This window comes from Somniosus microcephalus, chromosome 1 (assembly GCF_052327205.1).
Source record: "Somniosus microcephalus isolate GS21.2 chromosome 1, FLI_Smic_1.0, whole genome shotgun sequence".
NCBI classification, from domain to species: Eukaryota; Metazoa; Chordata; class Chondrichthyes; order Squaliformes; family Somniosidae; genus Somniosus; species Somniosus microcephalus.
In genome coordinates this window covers 223,674,316-223,684,373 of record NC_140987.1, presented here as the reverse complement: position 1 = coordinate 223,684,373, position 10,058 = coordinate 223,674,316, and positions in this window count along the sequence as shown.

Here is a 10,058-nt window from a genome sequence, read left to right as displayed (position 1 = left end):
TCATTATTTCTCTGGGGTTTCTGCTGATCTGCCAAAATTATGGTGGGAGATCGGGAGAACCCCCATGGAAATTCCAGGCAAATATATCATATTTCTTGTCATCACCACCTTAACAATGCTAGATACAGGTCACACTAGCATTTTACTGGAATCCAGCATTATTAGGGTTGGTAAATGGGGTTTCAAATTGAATGGCCCACCCCAGTGAGTACAATCGATGCAGGGCAATTGATGCCCTGCCCCCACCTAAAGATTTTGCCAGGAAATAAAGAGGCCAGGCACTACTGCCTGCCCAGGTGGCAGTCGGTTCCTTTGAATTACTGCAGGAGCCAGAGAAGACAAAGTAAGAGAAGACAGATACGGACTAAGGATGAATGGAAAAGGAACTAAGAAAATGTAAGAGAGCTCACATCCGTTCGGAGGGCGATCTTGCACAATTGTGACAGTTTTTTTCAGTAACATAGCTCTCGCGGTTAAAGAACGTTTGGGTCTGATAATGTAATAGTTGATGGGTGTTGCACCAATTGGGCGCTAGTTCCTCATATTGTTGGGCACGGAGGGCTGAGCCTTCAATGCACCTGATGCGCTCAGTGAGCGCCAATGTGGCCGGTACATGGCACGCTGAATACCAGAATCTTTAAAGTTCCACAATTTATTTGAATCAAGGGGCCACCCATCAAGCAACTGGAGCACCAAAGCAGCACTCATTTGGAACAAGCGCTCCAAGGGAAGTCCATGGGTAAGAAAGAATTCGTTGCTGGGTGACCCTCTTCCTAATATAGCTCACACATTTCTTTGCTGTTGATTTTGTTTTTGGCTTTCATGGCTATCATTTTTTTGGATTTTTGATCATTTTTTAATTCATTTAAAGGATTTTGGGGATTATTTAAGGGTTGTGTTTAAAAACAATGTGAATTCACACAAATTTGAAAAGAAAGGCCACAGGCTACAGGCATTGGAGAATAAGTATTAAAGCCAGATAAGCTAGTCTGTGGGAATGTTACAACTCACAGTCTATTTCAAAACTGATACAATGAGGATCTTTTGACTCATTCCAAGCCCATTACAGTATATTCACAGCCACTGTGGTGAGGACATTTCTATTCATGTGAGCATAGCATAAGGTGTCTGCTGAGGATATTTTTTTTTAATTCATTCATGGGATGTGGGCGTCACTGGCAAGGGAGCATTTATTGCCCATCCCTAGTTGCCCTTGAGAAGGTGGTGGTGAACCGCTTTCTTGAACCGCTGCAGTCAATGCAGTGAAGGTACTCCCACAGTGCTGTTAAGGAGGGAGTTCCAGGATTTTGACTCAGCAACAATGAAGGATCAGCGATATACTTCCAAGTCAGGATGGTGTGTGACTTGGAGGGGAACTTGGAGGTGGTGGTGTTTCCATGCGCCTGTTGCCCTTGTCCTTCTAGGTGGTAGAGGTCGCGGGGAGAGGGGTGTAAGCTTTTTATTTCGACTGGCATTAAATTGCCAACAAGACCAATTCTTTTGAAACAATTTGTAATATGTTTATTAAACACACACACTCATGCAAGTTTATTAAACACACACACTCATGCACATCAAAACAATAGCCTACTGGTATTTATGGACTTTACTCGATTACAACTCGTAAGGTAATGGGTTAGATTTACACAGACTGGTACTTCCCTGAGTTAAGCAACGCATGCGGCCTTTTTCCTTTCTTCTTGGTCTGGTCTGTAGCGTTCCTTGCTTCTTGGTCTGGTCTGTAGAGGGAGGGCTTCTTGTTCTTTCGCATGGTTGTCCAGAGAGAGGGAGCCTTTGGGTTCCTTGTTTTATATCTTTTTAAGTCTATTGTCTATTGCTAAGACCCCAGGATTGGGTGTTAGATTCATGGCAGTTCTTGATTGGCTTTCCTTTGAACATGTGTCTGTCAGCAGTGGCTGGTGCCATTTCTTGCTTAAGTTAATTGTTTGTTGACACCTTTTAGTGGCTCTTGAGTTTCAATGGTGAGTTTCGATGGTGTCTCTGTGGGGGGTTATCCTGTTATGCAGGTTTCCTTTGTTAAGTTTTGCGCCGTTGCCTTACCCAGGAGAGATCCATACACATCAAATTTATCTTTGTTACACACTTATATTAATAGTCTCGAGTCCATCACACATACAAAACATATATTTTTATTCTTACAGGGGGTAGTTGGTTTGGTTGACAGGCATGCTGGCTGCACAGTGTCAGAGATACTAGCCCTCAACTTCCTGGGCTCAGGATTAATAGAGAAAAGGGACAAAGGGACACAGGAGCTGGGAGATTTGAAACAAGAGGTTTCGAGGTGTAGGCCTGAGACCCAGAGCTGGAAGCTTAAAAATGTAGGAACAGTTTTTGCAGTTAGAAGTAATCTGAAAGAAAGGCAATGTCAAAAACAAGAAAGTTAGCCTCTGAAAGAGGCAGGCCATATGGTTTGCTATTTTTCCCCCCATGTTTTTACGGAGAGAAATGAGATTTTCAGTTAAGTGGAATTTGCTATCACTGCTACCCTGCATTCTTACATGGCCTTTGAAATAAAGCATCTTAACAATTCCTATCTGGCATCATCCTAAGTGCTTCTCATTCCACCTTCAAAATGATTGGAGAAGCACATGTGAGAGTACACATGAAAGACACAAGGCCCTATTGTTACACCCCTGGGTTATGATAGATATTGAGCAGTATGTAAGGCCACTTATTGCAGTAGCCAATAACTATCCAAAAAAAATGTCTACGGCATTCCCTAAACTTGGAACATCGGCCAAATTGAGCATGGGTACTTAAGCCCCCGACGGTGAACCAAGGCATAAAAGGAGACAGGGAACAGCAACCATGCTCATGCCAGACATTCTAGCTCCCAGTCTGTCACATGTTACATTCTAGAAGCGCCACTAAAATATTCAAATGAGCTGAACTGATTCAGTCACAGCAGCAGTAGTCCAAGCGCAGCACAGCCAGCACTGCATTATCAGCTCCATAGTGTAAATCTAGACATACATGCATGGGGAAAGCATACAATTGGTATTGGTTTTGCTTCAAAGTAACTACAAGACACTGGATGTATTGAGGTATAAGCGACGTGATGGTTGAAAAATTGCACAGTAAAAATTTCACAAGATGAATGTATTTTCAGAGGGAGGGGTGCGTAAAAACGTGAGGGGGTTACATAGGAACATAGGATCACAGAAACAGGAGTAGGCCATTCAGCCCCTCGAGCCTGTTCTGCCATTCGATGAGATCATAGTTGATTTGCGACCTAACTCCATAAACTTGCCTTTGGCCCATATCCCTTAATACCTTTGATTAACAAAAAGCTATCAATCTCAGATTTAAAATTAGCAACTGATCTAGCATCAATTGCCGTTTGTGGAAGAGAGTTCCAAACTTCTACCACCCTTTGTGTGTAGAATTGTTTCCTAACTTCACTCCTGAAAGGTCTGGCTCTATATTTTAGACTATGTCCCCTAGTCCTAGAATCCCCAACCAGCGGAAATAGTTTCTCTCTATCTACCCTATCTGTTCCCCTTAACATCTTGAAAACTTCGATCAGATCACCCCTTAATCTTCTAAATTCTAGGGAATACAACCCTAATTTGTGTAATCTCTCCTCGTAACTTAACCCTTGAGATCCGGGTATCATTCTGGTAAATCTACACTGCGCTCCCTCCAAAGCCAATATATCCTTCCTAAGGTGTGGTGCCCAGAACTGCTCACAGTACTCCAGGTGTAGATGGTTTCATCTACACTGCCTACAATTCCACCTATCTTTGTGTCATCAGCAAATATGGATATGTGGCTTTCTATGCCATCATCTAAGTCATTAATAAATATTGTGAATAGTTGAGGCCCCAACACAGGTCCCTGCCAATTTGAGTACCTACCCATTATCCCTACTCTCTGTCTCCTGCCACCCAGCCAATTTCCTAGCTAGGTCAATAATTTGCCCTCAACTCCATGGGCTTCTACCTTAGATAACAATCTCTTATGTGGGACTTTATCAAATACCTTCTGGAACTCCGTATAAATAACATCCATAGACATTCCCCTGTCCATTACTTTGGTCACCTCTTCAGAAAATTCAATCAGGTTTGTCAAGCATGACCTACCATTCACAAATCCATGCTGGCTCTCTCTGATTAACTGAAAATTTTCTAGGTGTTCAGTCCCCCTATCCGGGCGGTGCAAACTGAATGTCAGATTCCCAACCCTCTTAGTAGATAGGCCTGTAATTATCTCAGAGCTGCTCCCGCTCTGCCACTGTAACTTCACCTCAAGTGTAGTGGAAAACCCCATTTTACACACGTAAATGGGGTTTCCACCACACTTCCAGTGAAGTTACACCAGCAGAGCGGGAGCGGCTCTAAGGAAATTTCAGGCCATAATCTAAGTTTACACTTAAGTGTAGTCTGAGGGGGAGCTGCATTATTGGAGGTACCAGCTTCCAGATGAGATGGCAAACTGAGGCCCTATCAGCCTGTTCACGTGGATGTAAAAGATCCCATGGTATTTTTATGAAGTAGGGCAGTGAGTTCTTACAATGCCCTGTCCAACATACCTCGCTCAACCAACACCACCAAAACAATTCTCCCGATTGTCTGTTGTAACTTTCGCAGAAGATCCGCTGAACCCCAGAGAAATGGCATAAACACTATTTATGCTGTGGTTTCTGTGGATCTTTCACCAAAGTTACAGCAGATGATCAAGGAAGGCCCATAGAAATTCTTCCCTTATAAGTTTAACCTGACAGAGTATCACCACTGTATTTAATCACTCACATCTCTGAGCACAGTGTGAGGGCATATGTATGTTATTGCAATACAGAGAAATATGCAAGTGTAAGGTTAGCTATGCCAGGATGAGAAGATAACTAAAGGAAGAAGACAATGACCACAGGTATTCTTGAATATTGTGACTGATCGCCTGCTGTTTCCCAGCTTCATTTAAAATGACTCTGTTTGGACCACTTCTCTATTTAAATCCTTACCCTCTAGCGCTATGATATTGTCTGTAATTAATATTGCTACCCCTTCTCCCTTTCTTCCTTCCCTATACCTCCTGAAAGTTTTATACCCAGGAATATCCAATTCGCAAACCTAACCCAGATCCATTCACATTTCAAGTACAGCTATTGTGTCATGATGTTCCATTTTAATCAATTACCCAAGTTTCTTGGAACTAGAGGCTGAATTACCACGGCATAGTTATGCAGTGTCTTACATCACTAAGATTGTGAATGATTGATGTTGTGTTCTTACCATTCATTGTATGTCTTAGTCATTTTATCAATGCTTTTTATAATAACCAATAGCTTTGTTGTTATATGTGTATGCACTATGAGGGAGAATGTCCACGCAGTGGTTTGCACCGCTTTTACAGCAAGAGATAAAGAGTTGCACCCACCAATGGTCTGGAGAAGTACTTACACAAGAGATTCCTGGATCAGCTCATTTACATATCCATTGGAATAATGATTGCCATAAAATCCATGTAAAATGGGAGCAATCCGCTGGTGTGCATGGAAATTAGAGTGTAGCCTTTAAAAAGATAGTTCTGGCTAAAGACTGCAGCAGCAGCCTGGGGTAGCAGCAGATAAGTAAGGAATAGTGCTTGGGCTCAATCATCTGACTGTCAGCTAGCTTGACTGTATGTCTCATGAATATTTCTGTGCTACTTTTCAAGGATATCTACTACAGGAGCACACAGGCACACAAAGCTGAACAAGGCATGAGAGCATGACACACAGGCAAAGAAGATGCCACAATATCACAGAGTCTGACCTGGAATCCCACCTCAATGAAATTGAAATCAGTAGGCATAGACTGCTGGGTGTCCGTTACAAGAAACCTACCAGAAGTGTCACTAGTGCCGTGTGGAGAAGGTGACAAACAGATAGATAGACAGACAGACAGATAGATAGACAGACAGACAGACAGATAGACAGATAGATAGACAGATAGATAGATATATAGATAGACAGATAGATAGAGAGACAGACAGATAGATAGACAGACAGATAGACAGATAAACAGATAGATAGATAGACAGGCAGACAGATAGATAGACAGACAGATAGATAGACAGATATATAGACAAACAGATAGACAGACAGATAGATAGACAGACAGATAGACAGACAGATAGATAGAGAGACAGATAGACAGACAGACAGACAGGTAGATAGACAGACAGGCAGACAGACAGACAGGCAGACAGATAGATAGACAGACAGACAGATAGACAGGCAGATAGATAGACAGATAGACAGATAGATAGACAGACAGATAGATAGACAGACAGACAGATAGATAGACAGACAGATAGATAGACAGATGGATATATAGACAGACAGATAGACAGATAGATAGATAGACAGACAGATAGATAGACAGACAGACAGATAGACAGATAAACAGATAGATAGACAGATAGATAGACAGGCAGACAGATAGATAGACAGACAGATATATAGACAGATAGACAGACAGGTAGATAGATAGACAGACAGATAGATAGACAGACAGATAGATAGACAGACAGATAGATAGATACATAGATAGATAGATAGATAGTATATGAAGGTATGAGAGCGGAATTGAGTAGAGTGGATTGGGAAAATAGATTAAAGGGTAAGACGATACATGATCAGTGGTGTACATTTAAGGAGTTATTTTACAACTTCCAAAAAAAATATATTCCACTGAGAAGAAAAGGGTGTAAAAGAAAAGACAGCCATCCGTGGCTAAGTAAAGAAATTAAGGATAGTATTCGAATAAAAACAAGGGCATATAAGGTAGCCAAATCTAGTGGGAGGATAGAGGATTGGGGAAACTTTAAAAGGCAGCAAAAAATAACAAAAAGATTGATTAAGAAAGGGAAGATAGATTATGAAAGTAAATGAGCAAAAAATATAAAAACATATAGTAAGAGTTTTTATAGTTATATAAAAAGAAAAAGGGTGGCTAAAGTAAATGTTGGTCCCTTAGAGGATGAGACCAGGAAATTAATGGTGGGAAATATGGAGATGGCAAAAACACTGAATGAATATTTTACATCAGTCTTTACAGTAGAAGACACTAAGAATATCCCAACACTGGACAAACAGGGGGCGAAAGGGGGGGAGGAGCTAAACACGATCAAAATCACTAAGGAAGTGGTACTCGGTAAAATAATGGGACTCAAGGCGGATAAATCACCTGGACTTGATGGCTTACTTCCTAGGGTCTTGAGGGAAGTGGCGGTAGGGATTGTGGATGCATTGGTAATAATTTTCCAAAACTCCCTGGACTCAGCAAAGGTCCCGGCAGACTGGAAAACTGCTAATGTCACACCCTTATTTAAAAAGGGCAGTAGACAGAAGGCTGGAAACTATAGACCGGTTAGCCTAACATCTGTGGTAAGTAAAATTTTGGAGTCCATTATTAAGGAGACAGTAACAGGACATTTGGATAATCATAATTTAATAGGACAAAGTCAGCATGGTTTTATGAAGGGGAAGTCATGTTTGACAAATTTGCTGGAGTTCTTTGAGGAAGTAACATATAGGGTGGCTAAAGGGGAACCAGTGGACGTAGTGTATTTAGACTTCCAAAAGGCATTTGACAAGGTGCCACACAAAAGATTATTGCATAAGATAAAAAATCACAGGATTGGGGGTAATATTCTGGCATGGATAGAGGATTGGCTATCTAACAGAAGGCAGAGAGTTGGGATAAATGGTTCATTCTCAGACTGGCAATCAGTAACTAGTGGTGTTCCGCAGGGGTCAGTGCTGGATCCCCAACTCTTTACAATCTATATTAACGATTTGGAGGAGGGGACCGAGTGTAACATATCAAAGTTTGCAGATGATACTAAGATGGGAGGGAAAGTAGTGAGTGAGGAGGACATAAAAAACCTGCAAGGGGACATAGACAGGCTAAGTAAGTGGGCAGAGATTTGGCAGATGGAATACAATACTGGAAAGTGTGAGGTTATGCACTTTGGCAGGAAAAATCGTAGAGCAAGTTATTATCTTAATGGCAAGAAACTGGAAAGTACTGAAGTACAAAGGGATCTGGGGGTCCTGGTGCACGAAACTCAAAAGGTTAGTATGCAGGTGCAGCAAGTGATTAAGATGGCCAATGGAATGTTGGCTTTCATTGCTAGGGGGATAGAATATAAAAATAGGGAGGTATTGCTTCAGTTGTACAAGGTATTGGTGAGACCGCACCTGGTATACTGCGTACAGTTTTGGTGTCCATACTTAAGAAAGGACATACTTGCTCTCGAGTCAGTACAAAGAAGGTTCACTCAGTTAATCCCGGGGATGAGGGGATGGACATATGAGGAGAGGTTGAGTAGATTGGGACTCTACTCATTGGAGTTCAGAAGAATGAGAGGCGATCTTATTGAAACATATAAGATTGTGAAGGGGTTGGATCGGGTGGATGCGGGGAGGATGTTCCCGATGATGGGTGAAACTAGAACTAGGGGGCATAGTCTTAGAATAAGGGGCTGCTCTTTCAAAACTGAGATGAGGAGGAACTACTTCACTCAGAGGGTGGTAGGTCCATGGAATATGCTGCCCCAAAAAGCTGTAGAAGCTACATCATTACATAAATTTAAAACAGAAATAGACAGTTTCCTAGAAGTAAAGGGAATTAAGGGTTACAGGGAGCGGGCAGGAATTTGGACATGAGTCTAGGTTCGGATCGGTCATGGCCCTGTGGGTAGCGGAGCGGGCCCAGGGGCCGTGTAGCCTGATCCTGCTCCTATTTCATGTGTCTAATTCCGTTAGATTCAGGAGATGGTTCTGTGATAGTAGATTGGCGGTTAGGATCAGATCAGCCATGATCTTATTGAATGGCGGAGCAGGCTCGAGGGGCCGATTGGCCTACTCCTGCTCCTATTTCTTATGTTCTTATGTTCTTATAGATAGATAGACAGACAGATAGACAGACAGATAGATAGATAGACAGATAGATAGACAGACAGGTAGACAGACAGACAGATAGATAGACAGACAGATAGATAGACAGACAGATAGATAGACAGACAGATAGATAGATAGACAGATAGACAGACAGACAGATAGATAGACAGACAGATAGATAGACAAACAGATAGATAGATAGACAGATAGACAGACAGATAGATAGACAGACAGATAGACAGACAGATAGACAGACAGACAGATAGATAGACAGATAGATAGACAGACAGATAGATAGACAGACAGATAGATAGATAGACAGGTAGACAGGCAGACAGATAGATAGACAGACAGATAGATAGATAGACAGATAGGCAGACAGATAGATAGACAGACAGATAGATAGACAGACAGATAGATAGACAGACAGATAGACAGACAGACAGATAGATAGACAGATAGATAGACAGACAGATAGATAGATAGACAAGTAGACAGACAGACAGATAGATAGACAGACAGATAGATAGACAGATAGATAGATAGACAGATATATAGACAGACAGATAGATAGACAGACAGGTAGACAGACAGACAGATAGATAGACAGATAGATAGACAGACAGACAGACAGACAGATAGACAGGTAGACAGACAGGTAGACAGACAGACAGATAGATAGACAGATAGATAGACAGATAGACAGACAGATAGATAGATAGACAGATAGATAGACAGGTAGACAGACAGACAGATAGATAGACAGATAGCTAGACAGACAGCTAGATAGACAGACAGGTAGACAGACAGACAGACAGATAGATAGACAGATAGATAGATAGACAGATAGATAGACAGACAGATAGATAGACAGACAGGTAGACAGACAGACAGATAGATAGACAGATCGCTAGATAGACAGATAGATAGACAGACAGATAGATAGACAGACAGGTAGACAGACAGACAGACAGACAGATAGATAGACAGATAGATAGACAGATAGACAGACAGACAGATAGATAGACAGACAGATAGGCAGACAGACAGACAGATAGATAGACAGACAGACAGATAGATAGACAGGTAGATAGACAGACAGGTAGATAGACAGGTAGACAGACAGACAGGTAGACAGACAGATAGATAG